Source organism: Hypanus sabinus, chromosome 15 (genome assembly GCF_030144855.1).
Source record: "Hypanus sabinus isolate sHypSab1 chromosome 15, sHypSab1.hap1, whole genome shotgun sequence".
Classification (NCBI taxonomy): Eukaryota; Metazoa; Chordata; class Chondrichthyes; order Myliobatiformes; family Dasyatidae; genus Hypanus; species Hypanus sabinus.
Window position 1 is genome coordinate 92,673,647 of NC_082720.1, and position 13,137 is coordinate 92,686,783.

Consider the following 13,137-nt stretch of genomic DNA (forward strand, 5'->3'; position numbering starts at 1 on the left):
ATGGGGAGAGAATTCAAAATGCAGAGATGCAAAGGGACTTGGGAGTCCTTGTGCAGGATACCTAAAGGTAACCTCCAGGTTGAGTTGGTGGTGGAGAAGGCGAATGCAATGTTGGCATTCATTTCTAGAGGTGCAGAATATATGAGCAAGGATGTGATGTTGAAGCTCTATCAGGCACTCATGAGACTTTCCTTACATTGGACCATACACTTTCCTACATTGTATTTCATTTGCCACTTCTTTGCCAATTCCCTTAAGTCTCTCTGCAGGCTCTCCATTTCCTCAACACTATTCACTCCTCCACCTATCTTTGTATCATCGGCAAGTTTAACCACAAATCCATTATTCCTATAGTCCAAATCATTGACATCCATCGTAAAAGGCAAGAGTCCCAACACCAACCCCTGTGGAACTCCACTGGTAACCAGCAGCCAGCCAGAATAGGATCCCTTTATTCCCACTCTCTGGTTTCTGCCAACCAGCCAATGTGCCACCCATGCTAGTAGCTCCCCTATAATTCCATGGGCTCTTATCTTGCTAAGCAGCCTCATGTGCGGCACCTTGTCAAAGGCCTTCTGAAAATCCAAGTACACCATACCTACTGCATCTCCTTTGTCTACCCTGCTTAAAATATCCTCACAAAATTGCAGTAGGTTAGTCGGGCAGGATTTTCCTTTCAGGAAACCATGCTGGCTTTGGCCTATCTTGTCATGTGCCTCCAGGTACTCTGTAATCTCATCCCTAACAATTGATTTCAACAACTTCCCAACCACTGATGTCAGGCTAACAGGTCTATAGTTTCCTTTCTGTTGCATCCCACCCTTCTTAAATAGCGGAGTAACATTACAATTTTCCAGTCATCTGGTACAATGCCAGAATCTGTCAATTCTTGAAAGATCACTGTTAATGCTGCTACAATCCTCTCTATCTGCTTCCTTCAGAACCCGAGGGTGCATTCCATCAGATCCAGGAGATTTATCCGTACCCAGAGCATTAAGCTTCCTGAGCACCTTCTCAGTCGTAATTTTCACTGCACAGACTTCACTTCCCTGACACTTTTGAATGTCCGGTATACTGCAGACGTCTTCCACTGTGGAGACTGATGCAAGTTACACATTCAGTTCCTCTACCATCTCTGTGTCTCTCATTGCAATATCTCCAGCATCATTTTCTATTGGTCCTACATCTACCCTCAGATCTCGTGGATGAACCAGGAGGTACGTCATCTGCTAAAGGCCAGATCGGTGGCATTCAAGTCTGGCAACTCAGTCATGTACCAGAAAACCAGATATGATTTGTGGAGGGTTATTTCAAGGGCAAAGGGACAATTTTGAACGAGGTTCAAAGGTACAATTTGATGTCAGAGAAATGTATACGATATACATCCTGAAATGCCTTTTCTTTGCAACCATCCATGAAAACAGAGGAGTGCCCCAAAGAATGAATGACAGTTAAATAAATGTTAGAACCCCAAAGTCCACTCCCAGCTCCCCGCTCCCGTGTGTAAGCAGCAGCGAGCAACAATCCACCCCCCCCCCCCCACCACTGGCAAAAAAAAAGCAAGCATTGCTACCGCCACCAAGCACTCAAACATGAGCAGAGCAATAGCAAAGGCCCTGACTTGCAATTACCCCAAAGATTTCACTTTTCACCCAGTATTCAGCATACCGCAGGTTCTCTCTCTCTCCCTAATAAGGGAGAAAAAGGTGTCTCCATTTTCCCAGCGAGCAGGGAGACATAACAAACAACTCACTGGTTTATGATGTTAAAAGTCCACTATGTTGTTTTTATCAAGCTCTGTGCCTGAAGATCGGAATGATGCCAGGCACACAGCAGATATTCCAACTCCCACCCAATGACACAAGGGTCTCCTGTTGTGACACCGACCCTCAATCCACCCATCTCCAGAGCCCCGAGATCCCAGGCTTCCAAATTCAAGCCGGACTCTTAGGCCGAGTCTTTGGCATGCTGAACAACAGAAAGTTATAGGACCCACGAGAGTGTGTCCCATTCCTGCAAAGAACCACAGTCAATGTGTAACTCCAGGTCAAGGTCTTCAAAAGAACCCTGAAAGGGAGAAAGAGATATTAAAAATGGAAATAGAGCTGTTTCCGAAGATGCAAATGAAGGAATCACTGTTAGGCATCATTAACCCTCATCATCGACCCTTCATCATTGGAGGGAACATTGGATGCACGGCAACTTTGGCAGGGTTTGCAAGACATTACTTCCTACAAAGCAAAATCCTACAGCATGAATGGCAGCGATGCTTCACTACCAGATGAACTCAATGCCTTCTATGCCCGCATTGAAAGGGAGAACACAACTACAGCTGTGAAGATCCCTGCTGCACCTGATGACCCTGTGATCTCCATCTCAGAGGCCAATGTTATGTCAAATTTTCCTTCCTAATAACCTTCTTAATTTCCTTCTCCAAGATTTTAAAATCCCAATCCTCTATCTTCCCACTAGCTCTGGCTTCCTTGTATGCCCTCTCTTTTGCTTTTACATTGGCTCTGACTTCACTTGTCAGCCATGGTAGTATCCTTCTTCCATTTGATAATTTCTTCTTATTTGTATTATATCTGTCTTGCACTTTCCTTATTTTTCTCAGAAACTCTGGCCATTGCTGCTCTGCTGTCCTTCCTGCTAGTGTCTCTTTACAGTCAACCTTGGCCAGTTCCCCTCTCATGCCAATTTATGCTAATTTGCCCTATTCCAATTTAAAACACTCCCACAAGGACTATACCTATCCTTATCTATAGCTATCCTGAAACTGAAGGAGTTGTGATCACTGTTGCCTCGCCAGGCTCATCACCTAACAGCAGATCCAGCACAGCCGCTCTTCTTGTTGGATCATCCACATAATGATTTAATAAACCTTGCTCAGTACACTTAAAAAAATTCTGCCTGTTTCTTTGTATAAACCCATTGGGCAAATGTTTAATATCTGTTATTCGCGATAAGTTAGCGACCTTGAGGCGTGCCCCCTTTGATAAAATCACAACTGCCTGGGAGCATGATTTAAATATTTCTCTGTCTGATGAGGTTTGGGATTCAATTCTTAAATCAGTTAACTCAACCTCTTTATGTGCTCGCCACTGCCTTTTGTATTTCAAGGTTGTACATAGGGCTCATATGTCTAAATTATCATGGTTTTATCCCGATATTAGTCCCTTTTGTGATAAGTGTAAAGGGGGCAAGGCTTCTCTTATTCATATGTATTGGACCTATCTTAGTTTGGAGAAATTTTTGAGAGATTTTTTAAACTTTATCTCATATTCTTAATTGCCACTTAGAACCTAACCCTCTGACTGCTCTTTTTGGCACCTTAGGTGAAGTTGAGATGCATTTGAGTCCAACGAAACATCAAACATTATCTTTTGCATCTTTTTTGGCTAGATGGTTAGTTCTTCTCAGGTGGAGAGATGTTGCCCCACCCACTCATGCTCAATGGCTTAGAGATATTATGTCCTGTTTAGACCTTGAAAAGATTTATTATTCACTTCTTAATTTGAACATGAAATTTCATAAAGTATGGGGACCTTTTCTTGAATATTTTCATAATTCCTCTTTAGATTAAAGGATTATCCTTTTTTGTACTACAATCCCTTACTTTCAGCTTTTTTTCTCTGGTTAAGTTTTACAGTTTTTTTAATTGTGAAATACATTATAGTTTAGGTCAGGGGTCAGCAACCTTTACCACTGAAAGAACCACTTGGACCCGTTTCCCACAGAAAAGAAACCACTGGGAGCCGCAAAACCCGTTTGACATTTAAAATGAAATAACACTGCATACAACGTTTTGTTTTGCCTTTATGCTATGTATAAACAAACTATAATGTGTTGCATTTATGAAATTGATGAACTCCTGCAGAGAAAACGAAATTACATTTCTGCATGCAACAAAAACATTTTGAACTCCGAAAAAAAGACGTTGGGTTGAAGGTTACTTTTAAGTAAAATACTCAATGTCTATTTGAGTCCTTCTTGTATTTATGAAAAACGCCAAACTTAAATTTGCCGCCAGCAGCAAACCAAAAATAACGTCAGCCAGCTGTCAACCTGAAAAATAAAAGGACTATTTCACTGAACAATGAAAACATATTAATATACGTAAAATAATAGGCAATTAAAATATTTATCATACTTGTTCAGGTTGACTCACACCTGACAATGCAGTCGTATTCAGTAGAGATGAATCGATGCTTAGGGGAGTGACCGAGAAGGATAATGTGTTTTTTTCCTCTCTGAACTCACAAAAGCGTTTCCCAAACGATGTTTGCATTGCGATGATTGCAGAATGTAAATACTCCGAATTTATCATGTCGTGACCTTGTTTGAACTCTCTCAAATTGGGGAAGTGAGACAATGTGCCTTTCTGTAAATCTCTGGCAAGCAAAGTCAACTTGCGCTCGAATGCCAAAACATCCTCCAACATGTGCAGGGCTGTACGTCCTTTCCCCTGAAGAGCTGTGTTCAGCGTGTTCAGGTGCGCTGTCATGTCTACCATGAAGTGTAGCTTTTCCAGCCACTCTGGCTGTTCCAGCTCAGGAAAGTTGAGCCCTTTGCTGCCCAGGAAAGTTTTCACTTCTTCCAGACACGCGACAAAGCATTTCAGCACCTTCCCTCTGGACAGCCAGTGATAAAAACACGTTGTAGCGGTGTGCTACACGCAGTCAGTAAACTGCAGTCAAAGATAGCTTTATTCGAACTAAACAGCCTTGCTTTTAAGCCTCCCTCAACCCACCCCCCATGGGCGCGGATGCTGCAAAAGACACGTACTCACAAACCCCCGTAGGCTATCTCCCTTAGCCTGAATGCTGGCTAATTGTGAGCCGGTTCGGATGTGTCAGGAAATGGGTCGCCACAACGTCTTATTTAGATTGTACAAGATCACCATAATCTTCAAATTTAGATTTACATTTCAAAAACTAACAAACTAACATAAAATACATTTTAATTAAATACTGACCATGTAGCGGTGTGCTACACGCAGCGCTAAAATTACGACACGGAGTCGGTAACTGCAGTCGAAGGAAAAAACTTTATTCGAAAACTTCAGCCTCACTTTTAAGCCTCCCTCAACCTGCCCCCCATGGCGCAGAGGCTCCAAAGCTCTGTGCTCGCAAACCCCCGTAGACTATCTAATTGTGAGTCGGTTCAGATGTGCCAGGAAAAGGGTCGCCACAACCAATTATTTCCCAAAGCAACAGGGAGCCGCAGCACAGACTTAAAAGAGCCACATGTGGCTCCGGAGCCGCGGGTTGCCGACCCCCGGTTTAGGTAGTAGGCGTTATACTTTTTTATATTTAGAGCTCTGTGGTGATGAAAGCTCTGATTAACTTTTCTTTACATTGTAATGGTTGGCTTGGAGGTTTGTAGTGGGAGGGTGGGGAGGATACTAACATTATATGATTTCAGTTTGGGTGCTTTTTCTGTATTGTTATGAATTGTATATTTGACACATTTGTTTAACACTGTATAAATCTTCATTTTGTTGGTGGGAAAAAAATTCTGCCCCATCTAAACCTCTTACATTAAGGATTTGTAGAATTCTCTCATCAACAGCCAGTAGGATGGATGGGATAGCCAACTCGTACATCTGGAAATTGCTGGGGTCTTGTGTTTCTTGGACACCAGCCTCTTCGTGAAGAACATGTTACAGATGCCACTGAGACCCATCATCCTAGGGTACAAGCAGGAGAAAACCCGCCTAGTTGTTGAGCTAAGGGAGTCCACCATCCCACTGGTGAGGAATACCAATGCTCCAGTCCATACTGGCTATAAATGGAGAACTTAAACTGAAGTAGGTCAGGCCTTCAACAGGCTGTAGCATCAAGAGGTTGTTGGCATGCAGGACTTGGCTGAGAGAAGGCAGGACATTCTTGGTAGTGAAGGAGATGAAAAGGACTTGCTCTTGAATCTACTTCATACTGGCCCTTGCACTTTGATCTCCCACATTGTGGTTGATGCTCTTTGGTCTACCTAGTAGCGGTCTTACCCTTTAATCTACCTTGTGTTAACCCTGGGACTTTGATATACCTCGTGTTGGCTGCTGTACTTTGGCCTACCTTATGTTGTCCCCTGTACTTTGATAAACCTTGTGTTGCCATTTCACTTGGATGTACCTGCTGGTGGGCCTTGCATGGTATTCCACCTTGTGGTGGGCTTGCAATTTGATCTACCACATGGGGATCCTTGCACTTGAATCTAATCGTGGTTGTCTTTGTGCTTTGATCTACCTCATGGTAGCCCTCACACATTAATCTACCTCGTGGTGGTCCTTGCACAGTGATCTACCGCATGGTGGCCTTGAACTTTAATCTACCTCATAATGATCCTTTCACTTTGACCTACCTTATTGTGGCACTTTCACTTTGATTGGCCTGGTGGTGATTGTTGCACTTTGATCCACCTCAAGGTGGTATTTACAAATTGATATAACTAGTGATGGCCCTTGCACTATCATTGACTTTGTGGTGGACTTTGCACATTGATATGCCTCGTGGTGGGCCTTGCACTTCGATTTACCTCATGGTGATCCTTGTACTTTGATCTCTCTCATTTTGGTCTTTGCAGTGTGATCTACCTCTTGGTCTTCCTACTTTGATCTACCTTGTGCTGGCCCTTACACTTTGATGTATTTCATTGAGGCCCATGCCCTTTGATTTACCTCGTGATGGTCCTTCCACTTGATCTACCTTGTGGTGGTTTTTGCACTTTGATCTACCTCATGTTGGCCCTTGTGTTTTGATCTACCTCATGGTACCTGCACTTTGATCTACTGGTGGTGATCGTTGCACTTTGACCTACCTCATGTTGGCCCTTACAGCTTGATCTCCTTAATTGTGGCCCATGCACTTTGATCTACCTTGATGGTCCTTACCCTTTGATCTACCTTGTGTTAGCCCTTGTACTTTGAAGTACCATGCAAGGCTTATTGAGAAAGTAAGGAGGCATGGGATCCAAGGGGACATTGTACTGTGGATCCAGAAATGCCTTGCTCACAAAAGACAAAGAGTGGTTGTAGATGGGTCATATTCTGCATGGAAGCCAGTGACCATGGAAGCCAGTGCCTCAGGGGTCTGTTCTGGGACCCCTACTCTTTGTGATTTTTTTATATATAAATGACCTGGATTAGTAAATATGCTGATGACACAAAAATTGGGGATGTTGTGGATAGTGTGGAGGGTTGTCAGAGGTTACAATGGACATTGATAGGATGCAAAACTGAGCTGAGAAGTGGGAGATGGAGTTCAACCCAGATAAGTGTGAGGTGGTTCATTTTGGTAGGTCAAATATGATGGCAGAATATAGTATTAATGGTAAGACTCTTGGCAGTGTGGAGGATCAGAGGGATCTTGGGGTTCAAGTCCATAGAATACTCAAAGCTGCTATGCAGGTTGACTCTGTGGTTAAGAAGGCATACTTCTTAACAATCTGTGGTTGGACATCATCAATCGTAGGATTGAGTTTAAGAGCCAAGAGGTAATGTTGTATCTATATAGGACCCTGGTCAGACCCCACTTGGAGTACTATGCTCAATTCTGGTTGCCTCACTATAGGAAGGACGTGGAAACCATAGAAAGGGTGCAGAGGAGATTTACAAGGATGTTGCCTGGTTAGGGGAGCATGCCTTATAAGAACAGATTGAGTGAACTCAGCCTTTTCTCTTTGGAACAACGGAAGATGAGAGGTGACTTGATAGAGGTGTACAAGATAATGAGAGGCATTGATTGTGTGGATAGCCAGAGGCTTTTCCCCAGGGCTGAAATGGCTAGCATGAGAGGGTACAGTTTTGAGGTACTTGGAAGTAGGTACAGAGGAGATGTCAGGGGTAAATTTTTTAGTGAGCGTGTGGAATGGGCTGCCAGCGGCGGTGGTGGAGGCAGAAATGATAGAGTCTTTTAAGAGACTCCTGGATGACTACATGGAGCTTAGAAAAATAGAGGGCTATGGGTAAAGCCTAGGTAGGTCTAAGGTAGGGACATGTTCGGCACAGCTTTGTGGGCTGAAGGGCCTGTATTGTGCTGCATGTTTTCTATGCTTCTAAAGAAAAGTCAGGTACGAAAGAGAAAAAGATTACAAGATTTTAAAAGCACAGTGAGTGTAAGGGCACTTTATCGGAATGCCCATTGTATTCGAAATACGGTCAGTGAACTCGTGGCACAAATCAGTACAAAGGGGTATGATTTAGTGGCCATTACAGAGATGTTGTAGCAGGGTGGAGACGATTGGGAATTATACATCCAAAGATATAGGTAATATGGAAGGGCAAGTAGGAAGGAAAGGGAGGTGGGGTAGCACTCTTAATTAAGGATGAGATCAGGGCAACAGTGAGAGATTATTTCAGATCTAAGGAGCAGAGATCTGGTTAGAGATTAGGATTAGTAAAGAGAAAAAAAGCACTAAGGGGAGTTGTCTATCGGCCACCGAATAATAACATTACAGTGGCACAGGCAATAAACACAGAAATATCTGAGGCATGTAAGAATGGGACAGCAGTTATTGTGGGGGTCTTTAACTTGGACGTAGATTGGGTGAATCAAGTTGGTCGAGGCAGTCCTGAGGAGGACTTCATAGAGTGCATCTGTGATGGCTTTCTTGAACAACGTGTTACTGAACCTATATGGGAACATGCTATCTTAGATCTGGTCCTGTGCAATGAGACAGGTAAAATTAGTGATCTTATAGTTAGTGGTCCTCTTGGAAAGAGTGACCACAGTATGATTTAGTTTCTCATATAAATGGAGGGTGCAATAATTTGATCAAAAACCAGTGTATTATGTCTAAACAATGGAGACTACAGTGGGATGAGAGAAGAGGGACTTGTGGAAACTGTGGTGATTTCTTTTGAACTTATAGTCCTTTAACATCTTTGGACTATTGGAGGAACGTTGTCTCATTTTTTAACTGAATTGCATTCGTGGTTTCTAAATGACAATAAACTGAATCTGAATTTGACTAGTGTAGACTGGGAATACAGGCTATGAGCTGGGATGGTTGAGGAATGGTGGAAGTCTTTCAAAGAGATTGTTCAAGGTGCTCAACAAAAGTATATTCCAGTTAAAAGCAAGGACAATGATGGTGGGGAGAGCCAGCCTTGAATAACTAAGGAAATAAAAGAAGGCATCAAACTAAAAGCTCGTGCATACGTCACCAAGTAGGGGGAAACTGGAAGATTGGGAAACGATCACAAAGCGAAGTCTAACATGCCTAAGAGAGATGTTATAGATGTGATGGGAGTTGAGGAAACAAGGTGTTGCTGAACAAACCTGTGGGCCTGAAGATAGATATGTATCCCAGGGAAATGAAAGCAATGGCAGAGGTTATAGTAGAGGCTTTGGTGATAATTTACCAAATTTCTCTGGTCTCTGGGCAGGTCCCAGTGGATTGGAAGATGGCAAATGTCATTGTTCAAGAAAGATGTAGGCAAAAGGCAGGTAACTATAGGCCAGTTAGTTTAACATCTGAAGTTGGGAAAATGCTTGAAGCTATTATTAAAGAAGAAATAGCGAGGCATCTGGAAAGAAATGGATCCATCAGGTAGACGCAGCATGGATTCAGCAAAGGCAGGTCCAGTTTGACAAACTTACTGGAGTTCTTTGAGGATATAATGAGCTCAGTAGATAGAGAGGAACAGATGGACATTATTTACTTGGCGTTTGATAAGGTGCCGCTTCAAAGACTTTTCAAAGGTTTCAAAGGTACATTTAATGTCAGAGAAATATATACAATATACATTCTGATTTTTTTTCACAACCATCCACGAGAACAGAGGAGTGCCCCAAAGAATGAATGACAGTTAAATCTCCCCCCAGCTCCTCCCTCTCACGTATAAGCAGCAGCGAAGCAATGATATCCCTCTTGCACCAGCAAATAAAAAGCATCGGCGGCCCCCACCGAGCACTCACGCGTGCAGCAAAGCATCAATAAAGACACAGGCTTGTAGTATCCCAAAGACTACTCGTTCACCCGGTAATCCGACATACCACAGGTTTTCTCTCTCCCCAACAGGGGAAAAAGAGATGTCTCTGTTTTACAGCGAGAGGGGAGACATATTCTGATTAAGAGGCCCACTTTTAGGAGCGGGAGCAAGGAGTGCTCAAGGTCGACGGACGACCGCAGATCGGAAGACCGGAGGAGGAAGGTGAAACTGCGCAGGCTCGGATGACGTCAGCGGCGAGCGCGGAGTTTAAAACGAGGCAGCGGCGTAGCGAGCTTCGGTGAGAGAAAGTCAGTGAGCCTGAGTACGTGCTTGCTGAGGTAAAAAAGGTAAGGTCGGTCGGTACCTTTTTCATTTATTCTGACTAATCTGGGATCAGGTATGGGGGAGACAGTCAGAGCAGTGGTGTGCTCTGTATGCAATATGTGGGAGGTCAGGGTCGACACAGTTGTCCCTGATGACCACACCTGCAAGAGGTGCGTCCAGCTGCGGCTCCTATCAGCCCGAGTTAGGGAGTTGGAGCGGGAGCTGGATGAACTACGGATCATTCGGGAGGTGGAGGCAGAGATAGATAGGAGTTATTGGGAGGTAGTCACACCGAAAAGACAGGAAGTAGGCAAATGGGTGACAGTCAGGAGAGGCAGGGGGAGCAGACAGACAGAGCAGAGCACCCCTGTGGCCGTTCCCAGCAACAATAAGTATACCGTTTTGGATACTGTTGGTGGGGATGACCTACCAGGAACAAGTTGCGGTGGTCCTGTCTCTGGCACTGAGGTTGGACCCTCGACTAGGAAGGAGAGGAGGGAAGAGAAGAGAGCGGTAGTGATAGGGGATTCTATAGTCAGGAGATTTTGTGGGGAAGATCGGGAGTCTCGGATGGTATGTTGCCTCCCTGGTGCCGGGGTCCGGGACATCTCAGATCGGGTGCAGGTTATTCTCGAGAGGGAGGGCAAGAACCCAGATGTTGTGGTCCACGTAGGGACCAACGACTTGGATAGGATGAGTGAGGGGGTCCTGCGTAGGGAGTTCAGGGAGTTAGGTGTGAAGCTGGACCTCTAGGGTAACAATCTCAGGATTGCTACCTGTGCCACGTGCGAGTGAGGCAAGGAACAGAAGGATTATACAGATTAATATGTGGCTGAGAGGGTGGTGCAGGAGGGAGGGCTTCAGGTTTTTAGATAATTGGGCTTTGTTCCGGGGAAGGTGGGATCTGTTCCAAAGGGACGGTTTACACCTGAACTAGAACGGTACTAACATTCTTGCAGGAAAGTTTGCTAGTGCTGCTTGGTGGGGGGGGAGTTTAAACTAAATTTGCAGGGGGCAGGGATCCAGAATGTGAGAGAGGATAGCGAGATGAAGAATAAAGGACAGGTGGGGAATACACGGTTCTGGAATATTAAGTGTGTAGTAGAGAAAGGTGAGGTGGAACAAGTGATAAGGAGGGCACATGTACAGACGGATGGTCTGACGGAACATGGAGTTAAATGTGCAGAAAGAATAAGTAAATTTAGGAAGGACAACAAAATTCAAGGGGCGTATAGCCCGATGGGAGTTCGGAGATCTGGGTTAAGCACAATAGGCAGCGATTTAAACAGAGTGAGGAGAAATGGGCTAAAAATTCTATATCTGAATGCACGGTGTCAGAAATAAGGCAGATGAGCTTGAAGCTCAGGTGCGAATGGGTAACTATGATGTTGTTGGGATAACGGAGACATGGCTGCAGGGAGATCAGACCTGGGAAATGAATGTACAAGGGTATACGTGCTATTGTAGGGTCAGAAATATGGGCAGAGGGGGTGGGATGGCCCTGATGGTGAGGAATGAGATTCAGTCCTTTGCAAGGGGGGGGAGGGGACATAGGATCAGGAGAAGTAGAGTCTGTGTGGATAGAACAGAGGAACAGTAAGGGCAAAAAGACCCTAATGGGTGTTGTCTACAGGCCCCCAAACAGTGGCATGGATATTGGGTGCAAGTTGAATAGGGAGTTAACACTGGCATGTGGCAAAGGTAATGTCGCAGTAGTTATGGGGGATTTCAACATGCAGGTGAACTGGGAGAATCAGGTTGGTGCTGGACCCCAGGATAGGGAGTTTGTAGAGTGCCTACGGGATGCATTCTTGGAACAGCTTGTATGAGAGCTGACCAGGGACAAGCCTATTCTGGATTTAGTCTTGTGTAATGAACAGGATTTGATAAGCGATCTTGAAGTAAAGGAGCCATTAGGAGGTAATGACCATAATATGTTAAGTTTTTATCTGCAATTTGAGAAGGATAAGGGCAGATCGGAGGTGTCAGTGTTGCAGTTGAACAAAGGAGACTATGGAGCCATGAGGGAGGAGCTGGCCAAAGTTAACTGGATGGATATCCTAGCAGAAAAGACAGTGGAACAGCAATGGCAGGTATTCTTGGGAATAATGCACAAGGTGCAAAATCAGTTCATCCCCCAGAGAAGGAAGGATTCAAAGGGGGGAAAGGGGCCACAGTGGTTGACAAAGGAAGTCAGAGATTGCATAGCATTAAAAAAAAAAGAAGTATGACAGAGCTAAGGTGAGTGGAAAGACAGATGATTGGGAAATTTTTAAGGAACAACAGAACTTAACTAAAAAGGCAATACAGGGAGAAAAAAATGAGGTATGAGCGCAAGCTAGCCAGGAATATAAAGGAGGATAGCAAAAGCTTTTTTAGGTATGTGAAGAGAAAGAAGATAGTTAAGAACAATGTTGGGCCCTTGAAGAATGAATTGGGTGAAATTGTTATGGGAAACAGAGAAATGGCAGAAGAATTTAATAAGTACTTTAGATCCGTCTTCACTAGGGAAGACACAAGCAATCTCCCAGATGTATGGATGGACCAAGGACCAAGGGTAACAGAGGAATTGAAACGGATTGACATTAGGAAGGAAACGGTGATGAGTAGACTGATGGGACTGAAGGCTGACAAATCCCCAGGTCGAGATGGTCTGCATTCTAGGGTACTAAAGGAGGTGGCTCTGGAAATTGCGAATGCATTAGTAATCATTTTCCAAAGTTCCTTAGATTCAGGATCAGTACCCTAGGATTGGAGAATTGCTAATGTTATCCCACTTTTTAAGAAAGGAGGGAAGGAGAAAACAGAGAACTATCGTCCTGTCAGCCTATCATCAGTAGTGGGCAAGATGCTAGAGTCCATTATTAAAGACGAAATAGTGG

At 44.2% G+C, this 13,137-nt stretch overlaps 1 protein-coding gene and 1 long non-coding RNA gene across 2 annotated transcripts in view; one reads left to right on the forward strand and one right to left on the reverse strand.

The window, feature by feature from the left end:
- LOC132405715 (uncharacterized) overlaps window positions 1–13,137 on the forward strand; it is a 321,522-nt gene that overhangs the window by 244,434 nt on the left and 63,951 nt on the right. The gene's annotated exons all lie outside the window — the stretch shown is intronic.
- Window positions 3,810–10,125, reverse strand: LOC132405717 (uncharacterized). Its single transcript, XR_009515950.1, has 3 exons — window positions 9,996–10,125; window positions 5,540–5,689; window positions 3,810–4,065 (listed from the first exon to the last, which is right to left on the reverse strand). It is a non-coding gene; the product is annotated as an uncharacterized LOC132405717 (long non-coding RNA).